The sequence below is a fragment of the Ischnura elegans genome, chromosome X (assembly GCF_921293095.1).
Source record: "Ischnura elegans chromosome X, ioIscEleg1.1, whole genome shotgun sequence".
NCBI classification, from domain to species: Eukaryota; Metazoa; Arthropoda; class Insecta; order Odonata; family Coenagrionidae; genus Ischnura; species Ischnura elegans.
The window spans coordinates 28628727-28644284 of NC_060259.1; the positions used below are offsets into that span (position 1 = coordinate 28628727).

The 15558-nt window shown below is 37.0% G+C and overlaps 1 protein-coding gene across 1 annotated transcript in view; it reads left to right on the plus strand.

Moving 5' to 3' along the window:
* LOC124170978 (1-phosphatidylinositol 4,5-bisphosphate phosphodiesterase delta-4-like) overlaps nucleotides 1–15558 on the plus strand; it is a 61159-nt gene that overhangs the window by 727 nt on the left and 44874 nt on the right. The gene's annotated exons all lie outside the window — the stretch shown is intronic.

Genomic DNA, 15558 nt, shown 5'->3' on the forward strand with positions numbered 1-15558 from the left:
AATATTTCCACACGATTTATTTGAACACGACGCTTTTCGTTTTCCAACACATGATGCAATTGATTATGTTGTTCACTGTGTTCGAATAAATCCTGTGATTTATATTGTAATACTACAATGTCTCATTTAACTATCGCAGTGTAAGTGTTTGCTCGTAAATAATACTTACTTAGGCACTCAATATCTGCGGTATACTTTAAACGTGATACAAAAGAATAGTCAATTTTGTATTTTCACGTAACCTGGTTTGGGGCATTACAGTTATCCTCTTAGCCGATCACGTTGTTGTGAACGAATTTTTTTGGCAGTCAAAAGTGTTTGGAAGGTTCATCTGTGCTATCCGCGGGGGGAGTGCCTCTCGAGCGAGGCTACAAGGCCAAAGCAACGCAGGGCGAAGTGATTTAATCGGCCGCATAACGAGTTCTTCGCTTTGACGATGCTATGGGAAAGTGAATTTCTTCACCAGCCAGGAGAGCATTTATACCACCAAGTCATCGGTCTCTCGTGGTATCGCTTAAGGCCGTCCAGAAATAGGACTGCTGTATTTCACACTCTTTTTCCGAATATTTTGGGTAGCGTGGGTAGAAGCGGTGAAGCTCTTGTGAAAATTCAAACCAGTTCGTTTACGTTCGGTTGAAGCGACGAGTGATATACTCGTTACTGCCTTTCTTCGTGGACATGCTAGTCAACCAGCCTACTTCATTCTATATTTTAATGCTTTGAAGAAGGTCCTTTTCGTTGAATTTCTTTATGGAGTCGATGACAGACACTTCTTATGTTTATAAATAAGAAAGAGCAAAGGCATCAGGGTATAGGTACACCCATATAAAACCCCGCCAGCCGCCTTAATAGACGAGCGGAGGAAGATGTTTGGGCATCATCCATTTATCTGCTTATCTACTAAAAAATTGAGGTATGCGTTTGCAGGGTGATTTGACAACTGCCTAACATTTATTGATCAAGAGTAAAAGGAATTCCTAAGCCTACCCGTTCAGAAACCCCGTTGCTTTATCGTTCTGTCGGACTTTGTTTATAAAGTGCGGTTCTAAAGGCCTTTTTACACGGGGAACGTAACTGCGGAGGTTGGAACAGCATTTATTTCTCAATTTTGCGTGGAATACACGAACGAAATTAGAACTTTTCCATCTCGCGTTCATGCATTCTCGCATGCGTTCAAGCAATTCACTGCTTTATGCGACGCAATTTTAACTGCACCTTCGTACACACGTCAGATTGTGCAATTACGTGTTCCGTGTAAAACGGTCTTTAGTTGGTATTCTCCGTGTCACTCTGAAAGTTATATGTTCTCTATCTTTCATGCAAAATAAGCATAGCACGTAGTCTCCGAGTCCGTAGCGACTCCTAAACTAATTGGTGTCAAAGTTGGGTTTCTATTTTTGTTCACGTGCCGCAATTTATGACAATCTCGCAGTTGTCTTTTGTATATTTTGTAGTTCGCGCATTATACCTTTCAGCACCGGATTTCATCCCGCGCGAACATCCCAGATTTCATTCCGCGTAGAGGCGGTCCAGTGGGCTTGAGCAGCTTATCCGCCTGTCACCCAGAAGTGAATATAAACAAACAAGATTTTCGGCTTCCACGCATGTGGCCACTATAGAAATCGTAAAATCTCAGATCGCGCGATCTGTGATGGGTCTTCAGATTTAAAAAAAGTATATATTTGTCAGATTTTGCTTTAATATTCAAATATTAAAGAAAAAATTTGACAAAATTTGAAAATAGGATGCACTCGGCGAGCGATTTATTTAACGGCTACTCAGGAGGACGCAATCTTCAAATGACTTCCGTCGCTCCAGTTCTGTCACTAGCTCATGCATACTATTTACTATAAGTAGGACCAACTCATTCGGATTTTAGACTCAGTAACTCAGTAAATTTAACGAGAGCAATTTCTAGCTTCTCCGTATGCGTCTGAGATTGAAATGGTAAAAATACCCGAACACGTGATCCCTGTTGATCCTGAATAGAAGTACATTAAACTTTTGTGTTTTCCAATCTTTTTAATAGCGAAAATTAGCTTTTCGTTTTGACGCACAGCGTCATCATCGGGTCGAATTTGTAAAGAAAAGTGTGGACAGTTGAAAAGCATTATTTGCTTCAATTCATCATGTTGTTTCACCATATCTCATTGAATGCAATTGAACTGAGGGGTCTCATTGGCTGATTTCCGCGATAGTATTTTTTGAATAAAAGATACAATGTCCGGCATGATACGGTGGAAATCTTTGATATTCAGCTTAGTAAAACCACTTGTCTGTTTCCACACACTTTTATTTAAACCGACCATGGTTTCGGAAACTCGTGCCTTGATAATGACACGAGTTGCCGAAACCATGGTCGGTTTAAATAAAAGTGTGTGGAAACAGACAAGTGGTTTTACTAAGCCGAATAGTATTTTTTCCTGCTGCGCCTTTCGAATGGGAATTTCATTTCCAAATTACTCACGCAAATGGAGAGATATCAGCGACGCAAAAATTTTCATACTTTACTTTAAAAACACATTCTTTTTCAAGTTTAATCGCTAGTTTATAATATTTTATATTTGGCTGTATAATATTTTGTGATGTGTAACACCCTTTTAGGATTTAACCTGCATTAGGCCACCTCGAGAGCTGGTGTTTCTAATAGACATGGGCACCAGCAGTGCTAATTCGATGACGGCGACTGGGGCGCATTTTTAACAATCAAGCCTCAAGCCATCAGTCGGAGTCCACGTCGATAGTGTCTGCGGCGCTAATCAGCTAATTAAGATTAAAAATTAACTTCCAAGGATTTTGATTTAGGTTAGGGATCGAAGAGTGAAGAAGGTATAAAGATCTCAGCTGGTGTCTTTCTGGGAGGTCTTTGTGTATGAGACTCAGCAAAACAACTCACATTTTCGAGGTTTGAACTGTTTTTATTAAAGCATGATCCTCGATCGTATCCAAAGAAAACTATATTAACGTCACTGAACCATGCACTTACCTCGGCTGAAAATCTTTGTCTTCACCATAGATTATTTGAGGATGGTCAACTTGAATCACAGTTCAAACGGTGAATGCTGAGCGATAAAATCCATTCAGTTTCAATAGCCTAACCCTGCCGTGCAATCGAAAAATCAGTTTAATTTCCGGCTTCGTAAACTTATTTAAAAGATAATTGCATATACAGCTTGGGAAATCTTTAAATAATGCACTGATGTAAGTTACTTCGCGTTAATTTTCCGAAAATCTATTTGAAACTCTTGCTAAATGTAAAATTGTGTCGAAAAACAGTGTCCGCCATTTTGTAACTGCGTGGTAAAAACTTATCGAAGAAATTCTTTCAGATTACGGGAATAAAAGAAAAAAACCATCACAATAGAGTACATAGTTTTTATTCCGTAAGAATCCACCTTTAACTTAACCATCCACTTAATTTGGAAGATTTTTAGAGAAAAATGATGACGGGCATTTTTATGGAAATTCGCTCACGTTTGAGCCTCTGTATCTCAGAAACTAGTTAGTACCATGTCAAATAAGGTGAATTTCCATAAATTTTTGTTATTTTTAGTTTACATGCGAAGTTTCAAGTTTGTATCTCAAAAAACCGATTTTGTAATTTTGACTTTTTTTTCGATTTCCGGCCAATATGCAACGCCGCACAGTGGTCCCAAATCGAAAAAATCTGACCAAAAATTATAACGTCGTAATATTACCTAAATTAGCGACAAAAGAGGAATTCATTATTGATTTTGATCGTCTGAATCTGATTTTGGCATTATTTTTACGATATCTCTTCAGTTTAGCATTTTTTGAGCTGTTATTATGTAAACAATTTTTAGAAAATCTCGATATAGATGTCATTGCGATTGGCGGTAACTTGGTGTTCACGGAGAGCTTAAATCAGAATAATTTTAAGGTAAAAGATATATGAATTGTAGTTAAAAGCTATGATAGAACTTACGACATGAAATTGATGAGATTCGAACCAGCGACTATCAGCATAGTCTGTGAGATACCAAATTCGGAAAAAAACTCACACTTATTCATTTTTGGCTTCCATATATTTGATAGGTCATATTATATGAAATAAAATGACTGATATTTAAAAAAATTGAGGAGAATAATGTTTAAATTTCAATAAAATCGCTTTCATGTATCACCAAAAAACGAATTTTAAAAGAATCGTCGTCCGATGTCACCCCATCGAACTTATTGTCGCTCTGCGAATCACTTAAAATTGGCTACTTTTCACCTCACCTTATAAACTGACCTCGTTTTTTTGGAACTCCTAATTTAATTAAAATGTATGATTAGATATTAAAAGTAGTCTTCGAAAGATATCTTCATGATTTATCATTCCTGAGGATTTTCTTGTACTCTGCGCTCGGAATTTTCTCATATCTATGTTCCTGGCCTTCAATGCTCCGTTCAAACTTTAATTGTAAGATAGGATTCTTTGGCAATTGCTGTTCCATGTATCAGCACTTTATTCACCATGAGCAGCATGCAATACCAACCACTAAGCTCGACGTACAGCTCAGCTACTTCCATGCAATATTGGCTGAAGGCTTTGTTATTCATATCTTAGCCGCAGGATAGGGATTTTAATATCACTGAAATTCGATGGATAAGTCTTTCATCGATACCTGTCAGGAATATTGCAAATCACATTAATAATTACATTTCATGCATATAAAGAACCTGTTCGTAGATTTTTCAAAATTGTGGAAACGGGTCCAATATTTTTTACTTATTGATTTTAATTTTATATTTACACGTAATTTCATCTTGTCTGAAATGAAATCCTGAATTAAAACTCCACTTTTAAAAATATGATGAATGAGATTAATGAATGATTATTTTCACACACTGCATGTATTCGCCGACTGTGCATGCTTCGTAATCACTTGCACTCACTAGATGTGAGAGGGAGATACTGATATACTTATGGAGGGAATTTCAATTCCTTCAGCCACCAGCTTTTGAGTCTCTTTGAAATGCTCATCTGTCCTCGAGCTTTGATTCCACTTTCTCAGGTATTTCGGGAAAAAAATTCTTCGCATAAAACGCGTCAGAAATTTTTTGGCATGCTTGATTACATTCAATCGAAATCTTGTTTGCAAATATTCCACGACATATTCCTTCTTCTTCGCTAATGAATATTCTTTTCTCTCTGTATTTTTATTGTACACCGCAAGGTACGAAAAATTTGCGGCCCCCATAATTCAAATTTAACAGGTGTATTTACCGCTGAATCGATGAATGTGATTTCAAAAAGTTGCCTATTTTTAACCATTAAAACCGGATATAATGAGTTGACATTGAATAAAATATATTAAAGCGTATATAGACTTGCCTCTGAGTTTCCGGCGTATCCTGAAAATCTGAATGCCAAACATTGGCTAACCAAGTGCTTAAATTATCTGGACAGGAGAATTTTCTCGAGTCAGCAATGTTAAGATAGTTCGGAGCACAGCACCTGTTCACAAAGAAAATCATTAAATAAAACTGAGTAGTAAATATTCACCACATTCATGCAATAGTCATGGTGAGGTAAGCCATCATCCTCATTCCGTTATTATTAAAAAATGCACTTGCAAGATGCACGCACCCTTGGTGGGTGTAGACGAACTTTTTCCCTCAGCATTCCATCTTATCTACGTCTACGGTCTGTTGAAATGATCCTGTGAGCAATTCTTGGCGGTACTGGGGCGGCAAGGGGATTAGGGAGCATTTATTTCTCTTTCTATCCTTATTTCGGAATAACGTGCTGGCAACACTGTACAGCATGTAAGGGATATCTTCTCTATAAAAATATGAGGAAAGTTTTTCAGAAAAAAACATCAAGTGGTTACTGTAAGTATTTCGCATAGTGACTTATGTAGTCGCTTTTGATCACTCATAATTTTTCTCATAAAGTGCATGAAAAACAGCCCTCATTGGTTTAATGAATATTTGAAGGTGAGTGTACGAGAAGTGTTAATACGATAGGCGTGAAAAACTTGATGCGTGAAATCTAACAGGATTTAGAATTATATTAATGATACACCATGTGAGTTCGACCACCGATACAGGAATATTTGAGCGATAATGCCATTCGGTCTACCGCCGGCCGCCGGCCAGCCGCCCTCAGCGGAGTGGTGCACCGCTCGACTTAAAATCCTCTAGAGGTCGGATAGGCAAGTATAGGCAAGATTTTTTTCCTCCAACTTGTTGTATATACTCTTACCAAAGATTCTACATGGGAATCTTCGAAGAGCACGGAGGAGCACAAACCTATATCGACACATTTTACTAAAAATAGGCCCAAAAAAACTAACATTATAAATAATTAAATATTGTTACAAGAAAATCTGAAACGAACAAAACTTACTATAATATTGTGAAAAAATATGTAAACTTACCATATTAAAATTGACGGATGAATCTCATGAAATTAAAATAGTCACTTATTAAGTTGAATTTCCCTAAAATCGACTATTTCTTCGCGTTGGGCGTTTTAGGCTGAACATGCCCATGTTTAACGGGTAACACAGGTCAACATAATCACACAGGCCTATCAAGTACGAAATATTGTAGGCCATATCCTGTATAATCCGAATATATACTTCAAAGCTTCCTCGTAAAAAATCGAAAAAATGACTTTTGGCCAGCTTATATTGATTTGGGACCACTGTGCGCCGCAGCGAGGAATAGTTTTCGGCGTCGCGGCGGCGCCTTTCTCTTGTTCAATTTATTCCAAAACTCACGACTGGAGCTTAAATGCTATGGAGTTTTTTGCACACGGAAAAGAAGAACTATCAGGATTTAAATAAAATTTTAATGAGCATTTATGGGAGCACGGTAGCCTAATAGGTGGAGCATTTCCCTGTCGATCGTAAGGTACCCGGTTCAAATCTCGGGTGAAGCCTTCGGACATCCCCCCAAATGAAAATCCTCGAAGTGCGAGATGGCTCAGGGAGAAGAATTGGCTCCCCTATCCTGAATGTGTGAAATTCACACGTCTGAGGCCTTGTTCGGGGAGAGCTCTACCCTCACTTATCCAAACCAACCTTCGAGTCTAATCACTGAGTGATTAGCATATCGTTTTTTAAATGTTTTCTATTAAAGCAATGAGTAATGGGTTTCAACGTTGTTCTCAGTATTTCGCCTTTTGTCTTTTTTCTTGGCGTGTTGCCTGTTTTAAAGTCACCATATCATTTCCAAAATTTCACACCGCATATTCAATGGATCCTTTGCAGTATTTATTTGTATCAAAAGGATGTTAATGTTGCATCAGAATAAATGCTGAGGGAAAATTTTTATATTTCAGATGCAGGCACGAGTTGACTATGGTCAACTCAATATGCACCCTGAATAATTCAGACGATAGCGCAACTTTTGAACTAGTAGTTCGTTAAGATGGTGGTTTCCGACGATAACTTGTAGAATTTTCAGAACATTTTGAACGAATAACTTAAACTTTGTTTTTCCTCAGATTTTGTAGATTAAATCATGACCATTTTTACCACGTTCATATTGACGGTATCTCGCTTACTGCGCAGCCACCTAGAGAGCTCATGCATACATTTACTCGGAGCCCGTACCCACGCGTCGTCTGCCTCTCCCGCCAACTACGACTTGGAAGACGTCTGTATATTTCGCAGCGAGGAGGAATTTGCTCCTTTGACCGGCCGTGCGTGTCCATCTATCCACATTAAGGCGAATGACTCATGACGGTAAAACGCTTGCCGCTTGCTCACACCCGAGGAAGGCCCCACTTAAATCCATCATCCAATCTGCCACCGCAAAGACGCGAGCTCCAATTTTAAAGGGTAGCAGATGCACGAATTTTCCAGTTGCATTGAATGGGGTGAAAAGCTTTCTCTTTTTACGCAAAAAAAACTGGGTCGATGATTTGGATTGTTGGCAAAATTAATTTTTTACAACTCTATTATCCATTCGATGGTATCAAAGCATTTCCTATTGTTTATGATTGTCTCGGTGATTTTAAGGCTGTATTTAAAACCGCAATAGTTGCCTGGATATTATTTCAAGTGTAGCTATACCAAATCGAGTGTAAAAAGGATTATTAAGATGTTCTTCAATTTTCGTAGCTACAATGAATTGTAGTGCCAAAAAGAGGGTTTTTTTGATTGCCAATTACTATGAATGTCATTTGTTTAATCAAATTGAAATTTATATTAAGTGATGGTCATTTTTGGAAACCCCGTGGACTTTTATTTGGTATTCGTCGTCCGTTTCGAAAAGGTTTTCATTCTTCAGGGATGGTATACTCTCAATTTCAGTCCCGAAGGCACGTCCTGTTTTTGTAGTTACTTGGACTCCGTTTTTGTGGGCTATGAATTATCGTTTGCCATTAGCGTAATTATTACAAACACTCGAATGGGACTGATACAATATGCCGCGTTCTTTTGCAGACGGTCATGGGTCATTTATCATCTCATAATCACGAATATTCATGTCGTTCTACTCATAAGTCGCCCCTTCTGCAGAAGCGCATTCAGATTATAAATTATGGGAGGGATTGAAAGATCAATTTAGGGTTAGGTTTTCGGTGATTTTCGGTATATTTCAGTGATGTTTTTAAATAAAAATATTTTCACTGATATTTCGGTCGAGTCCATGAGGAAACATTTAGAAAAAGGTTTTTTGAATAACGGTGCTGGTGAATCTTTATGGTTTCCGTAGGACGACTTCGAAGACCTATATAAGAATCAAATGTCCGACTGATGAATAGTTGCTATGTAAAGGTCGATACTTTCCTTTTTCTATTCGCCCATGTTTCACTTCCATGGGATGCTTTCAAATATTTATGTACCAAGAGCTTAAAGAAGGGTCCATATTGTTGCATTTTATGTATATTTATCTTCGTAATTTAAGGTTAAGTTAAGTACTTTTAGGCAAGGACACCCCTCAATATTTCACATTTAAAATCAATATGAGATATCTATGACTTTCATTTGTTTAATTAATTTATGTTAAGTGATGGTCATTTTTGGAAACCGCGAGGATTGACCGATTAAACGTTTAATCTTTCTGTTATCACCTTTTGGAGTTGCACATTAAACGTCTCAAATAATTTAATCATCATCAGTTTTCTGTTTCCTCGCCTAATTATGTCATCATTGTCACCAGATGAAATGGGTATTATTGAGTCATTACATTTATGCTTTGATGGGCACCGGATAAACGGACGCGAGAAGTACGCAAAATGAACAAAAACGTATTCTTGTTCAAGATTATTTGTTATCCTATGATATTTTCTCATAAAAATAATTAGTACATATAAAACTATTAAAAAATTGTTCAATACGTTATTTACCGTTAGTATTTGGTCTATATTGAAAAAAAAATCTTTAATTGGTTGTGGATCTATTCATTCAAAAATATAAATGTTCTTAATTTTTACACTTGAGTGTTTGTGTAAAAATGAAATCTTCCGTGAATGCGTTTACAGTGTCGTAGGGCAAGCCTTTGTGACTATTTTTTCTCGATCAAGAGCTGACGATATGGGGGATGCATGCGTCGAAAAAAATTTAGATGACAGTAAAAATATAAATGCCGTCGCAGCAAAAACTAATATAAATTGTATCATATGTATATGGGTCAAGATAAAAAACGATGACTCGTCACCTCATCGAGGTATTAGAAAATTATTGCTGTTGTAAAGTGTAGTCACTCCCGCTCAATCGATCTTTTGATAACGAACTACTTTTTGAATGAATAATTTATACTTTGCTTATCCACAGAACTTTTTAATGAATCACGACCTTAGTTTTAACCTTTTGAGGTCCATAAAAATTGCATAAAAAATACGTTTTTAGGCTAATATTGATGAGTAGATTCCAAAAACATTAATATGAAAGCGATATCTCTAATAGTTTCTGATATACAGTCTGGGACGTGAAATGATACCAATTCTCGCTCCCTTATGGTCCATAGGGACATATCTGTCCCGTGAAATGGAAACAATAATTTTGTGAAAATTAAATCACAAATTCGGAGTTTTTCGTACCAACTCCATAGGCTAGATACATATAAAGGATAAACCGAATGTCTTGACTAATAATTGACCTTCTCATTGATTTGCTATAAAGTATCAAATTTTCACTTCGGGAATAGCATTTCAAGTGAAAGTTCTTAAAAATGTGGAAACCATAATATCTAAAGGATATCTCTAAAAGGAATTTAAAACTAAAATCCAATATCCTATTCTTCAATAGAACCAATTCTTTCAATCATAAAAATCCTCATTTAATTTTGAATGAATTACAAACATTTGGGACATATATGTCCCTTAGATCTTGAAGGGTTAGTGGTTAAAGTCATCTTCTCGTGACATCAACCGTCGTCAATATGAGCCGTGGTAAAATTGGTCACGATTTAATAAAAAATTCTGAGGAAAAACAAAATTTTTAGTTATTCGTTCAAAATATTCTACAAATTATCTCCGGAAACCACCAGCTTAACGAACTACTTGTTCAAAAGTTGCGCTATCGTCTGAATTATTCAGGGTGCATATTGAGTTGACCATAGTCAACTCGTGCCTGCATCTGAAATATGAAAATTTTCCCTCAGAATTTAATCTGATGTAACATTTACATCCTTTTGATACAAGTAAATACTGCAAAGGATCCATTGATTATGCGCTGTGAAATTTTGGAGATGATACGGTGACTTTAAAACAGGCAACACGCCAAGAAAAAAGACAAAAGGCGCCCGGCCGAGCGGAATTGATGCATCCAGGCACCAGTCATCCGTAACCTTCTCACCCGAAAGATGAAGCACTTAAAGTGGGTGTCTAAAGTGGCGCAAGTACCACGATCATCTAGGATTCTCGTCTGGCATCCGACAAATGCCGTGAAAGGCTTGTCACTCTTGAAGGTCGTTTTACTTCAAGTGTCGCTATTGCAAAAGAAATATTTCCTCGTTCAAAGTCACGCATGTATGCATGGACTTCACCCAAGTGTCTTATTCGTGGTCAATTAGTTTCCTTTACCATATTAAGTACAAGGAAGCAGGGGCGCAGCTAGGAATTAAAGCTTGGGGGGGGGGGGGTTTAGGAGCAACTAATACCGGTGTGTGTGGGGGTATGGAGTACCCACCAGGATAAGCGGTATTTAATAAATTGCGGAATTTTAAGATAAATGGTGAGTTTTACGGCTTTCTGGGGGATATTTCACTAATCCTTACACTAATTTATTATTAATATCAATCCAATTAAGTAAAATGGATTAAACTTGAAAATTTCTCTGAGCTCTTGGGGGGGTTTCTTCCCCCAAACCCTCCCCCTCGCTGCGCCTCTGCAAGGGAGGTATCTAACCCATAGTTGAGAACTACGGGAATCGGGTTGGTGTGATGAATAGAGTGTTGGCCTTCCATCCCGAGGACTCGGTTTCAAATCCCGACAGTGGCAGAGAATTTTCAGAGACTGTCCGATCCCCGCTTGAAAAGTGTGTGGAGGGCATTTCAAGGACAACACTCCGTCCGTTGGATGGGTCCCCTTGGCGCCGGGTTTCCCTCATACCGCATATGATCTCAACTTTTCCTCGCCTCCTCCAAACACCATACCTATAGAACTAATGAATGAGAGAATGAACGTGACAGACGAGGCCGCCGAAGCGCCCGAAACAGGCAGTTGAAACCGCGCTGTCATTGCATCTTAAAATCACTAAGTTATGTTCACCTCAAGAGTAAATACAAACAAGGGCGCAGAAGGTAGCGACGCGACAGAGTGGCTATAAGCAGAGGCCGACATTTAAATCCCGACTTTACCATTATTATGATAAAAGGAAATGAATTATGTATGCATAAAATATTATGAACTCCAAGATATACTTCTTCTTCGTGAGCATTTAATCTAATCGAGATCAAAGTTCTAATCGAAATTAACAGCATGAAAAAAATGATATCGTCAATTCAGCTTGAGAGATTTAAATAAATGCCACCGAAGATGGAAATTATGCACAAGTACTTCATAATTCTGCACGAAATTCAGACCCTTTCTACTTATTTACTACCTCAAATTTTTGTGGTGAGTTTCGAAGTCCACGTCAAGAATTTTTTTATTTTATGCGGTTCGTAAATGTCACGTGATCTCGGATTTTACCATTTCAATCATGATCCCATGCTATATTCTTAGCCAATTCTTCATATTTATTTGAGCTATTAACATATTTATGAGACATTGTTGATAATCTTCACAATATTTCCAGAATTAATGATTGATTCATTTAAAACAAAGCTTCCATTCCTAAGAGATGATTGATAGATCTACGTCATATATGGATACACGATCTCTAACATAGAAATTAATTGAGCAGGCAATCCTTAAAATGAGTGTTTTATTATTCGTGTTTTGAAATCTTGATTTTTGGATGTATGTCTACACTAATCGACTGAAAAATTCCAAAATATCTTTCGGCTTATTTTAGTGCGATACATTACTGTTTACTATCACCAAATTACAAAATTTTCAGGATTTTCTCCATGCTATTTTATCATTTTGTATTTATTACAAATATCGCCGCTACAGACTTAGCCGAATAGTAATTTTACTTTCCTTGTGAAGTATTTTTGTCACCTGCTATCCACTAGTGATCACCTGCTCTGAGTTTGCCATTCCAATCTTGGTCCTATCCCGACTCTTCGTATTTATCCTGAGTTATTCGCACATTAATTGGACACTATTGCTAATCTATACATTCTAATTGCCTTTATTACAAATTTAATCAAAAACTCTATTCTCGGTTCCACGTTTTTTTGCGGTCTCTTCATAAGTATTTATCCGATATATAACTATGCTGAACCTGTTATTCTTTTCAATCAAAAATTCCAGTGCCGAAATGTGATTGACAGGTTCACGCCATTTCACTATCAGATATGCACACGCGTTGAACTCTTGTAATTTGTAATTTTCAAAGTACGCTCTAAATGACTTTTGTACAAATCTTTGCTTATATTTGTTTACTTTTGACTGATCAGTAACTTTTTTCCTCTTTCCGCTTGCTTCCGTTGTTTTATCATTTACCGACCAAGTTATCGCCGTAACTCTTGGCCTGCGAGAAGATCTGTTTCCTTTCTTTTATTATTCAAACCATCTTTGGCTTAATTCGCGCCGCGGGAAATTCAAGCATGTCTTTATTATCCTCTTCTTGTCATCATTCAAGTCGGAGACAGTACCGTAAGCAAGCTTGCCTCGGGCGGATTTCGTGTTGATCACCTAAATGGTGGCTCATTAATTCGTCGTGATTTAATGCCCTTGAAACGTTCTGTATTACTCTTATTGCTGACGCAACTAAATAAATGTTCTCAAACTCGAACTAACTCTCCTGATATCATTATAATGATATCCCAAGCCCAAGTTCTTGACGCATTCCTAATTAGGAATGCGTCAAGAACTTGGGTTTGCATTTGTATGAATGCAGTAAAAAATATGCAACCATCCCCTGGAAATGGGTATTATGTTCAATATAGCAATCGAGCATCTTCTATATTATTTCTACTGTAAAGATACCTTTTTCTCAACTTATACGCAACCAAACTCTATAAATGAGGTACCAAAATGCACAGAATTTATCAGAGAACATGCGACGGCATATCTTACTTCCTAAATATTGCTATTGTTTCCTAAAATTGGTTTTTAAATAATTAAAAAAAAACGGTAAATTTTCCTGACGTTAACGACGCACAAACTGATACATTTGTCCATTTGCAACAATATCTCGCATTCTTTAAATAACTTTTACCAAAATGCGGCTGATTCCACATTCAAGTCTCCTGTTGATACGTAAGTATGAGTCATCATGTGCGTTTAACAGAGGATAGTGTAATTACTTCCAATGTTGTGTTTAAAGAGGTCCTCTGACCTCAATTTGTACATGAATATTCCAATTAAATTTTTACATAAGACCCTACCTTTTTTTCTACATTTTAAAATTAGAAACGCGCCTATCCCTCTAAGGATGCATTGAAAAGAGCGGCTCACTCGCAATTCAGCGGACAGAGGGCTGAAAAAAACTTTGCGATGCTGTATCAAATGAATGCGCTTACTATTATTCTTAAAAAAGATTATGATTGCCGAACACCATGTCGTGATTATTTTATTTTATGAGGTTCGTAAATGTTACTGCATTAACTCATAGCAGCCTAAAGGATATGGTTAAGTTCTCGATTTATCAGAATCTAAAAATACCACGTGTTTAATTCACTGTCAGAAGAGTTGATATCGACGAGGGTAAAGATGAGGAATTACGAATTAAATTTTCTGCGTTCCATCAAAACGGAAAATAACACAGATCACAATTTGAATAAATATTGTATTTCCCATCCATATGTACTCTATCATTTGTCATGAGTTCTTTTATAAAAAATTCTTGTATTGAAAGTACGAGGGCTGATTTTTTCACACCCTTTTTCGTAACTTAATTCGTCTGTTTGCCTGTTTCATCGATGGAATCTTACAATTGATTTTTAACCTCTTCCTATTGTCGGATAGGCTTGAAATTCACGCTTTCTTCCTTCTGATGATAATATTATATCCAATAATCAGACGCGTAAAATTTTGTTTCATTGTCCTTTAATGAAGTAACTAAATTTCCATATGCAGAAATATTTTTATAATTTCTCAGTTGGTCACGGTAGTTCATCATTTATTTGTCAGAAATTTCCATAAGCAGCTCTGGTTTAATCGAGTACATGATTCGCAACTAAAAATTAGGAAAATAAGTAGGAAACGCTTACAAAAAAGCAGACTAAAATGGGCTAAAAAGAAATAAACAAGCTTTTAATAGCTCAGAGGTTAAATTTACAATCCCTACTCACCTATCAGGTGACTCATCACTAAACCGAATAATTAGGTAAAATCTCTGTAGTTAGATGAAGTCACTACCGCTCAATCGACCTTTTAATAACGAATTACCTGTTTAAAACTTACGCTGTTATCTGAATTGTTCAAGGTGTATGTTGAGTTGACCTTAGTCAACAAGTTCCTGTATGTGAAAATATAAAACTTTTCCCTTAAAAAAAAAAACAAATTTTAAGTGATTCGTTCAAAATGTTCAGAAAATTCCACAAAGTATCACCGGAAACCACCAACTTTAACGAACTAATTATTACAAAAGTTTCCGCTATTGTCTGAGTAAGTCAGGATGCATATTTAGTTGACTGTGTACTTGTACCTGTTCTTGAAATATGAAAAATTTCCCTCAGCATTTACTCTGATGTAATATTTACATCCTTCTGATACAAGTAACAAGGATCCGTTGAATATGCGCTGTGGAATTTTCGAGATGATATGGTGACTTTAAAACGGGCAACACGCCAAGAAAAAAGACAAAAGACGCCCGGTCGAACGGAATTGATGCATCCAGGCACTAGTCATCTGTAACCCTCTCACCCGAAAGATGAAACACTTCATGCGGCGGTCAAAAGTGGCGCAAGTACCTACCTTCATTTCTAATTAACCTAATCAGCCCCCTCGCCTAATTCTCCGAGTAATGAAAATCTTTTTTTACTTTTTAGCTCATTTATTCTGTTTTTATAAAAAAACATGTTTCTTAAATATATCTC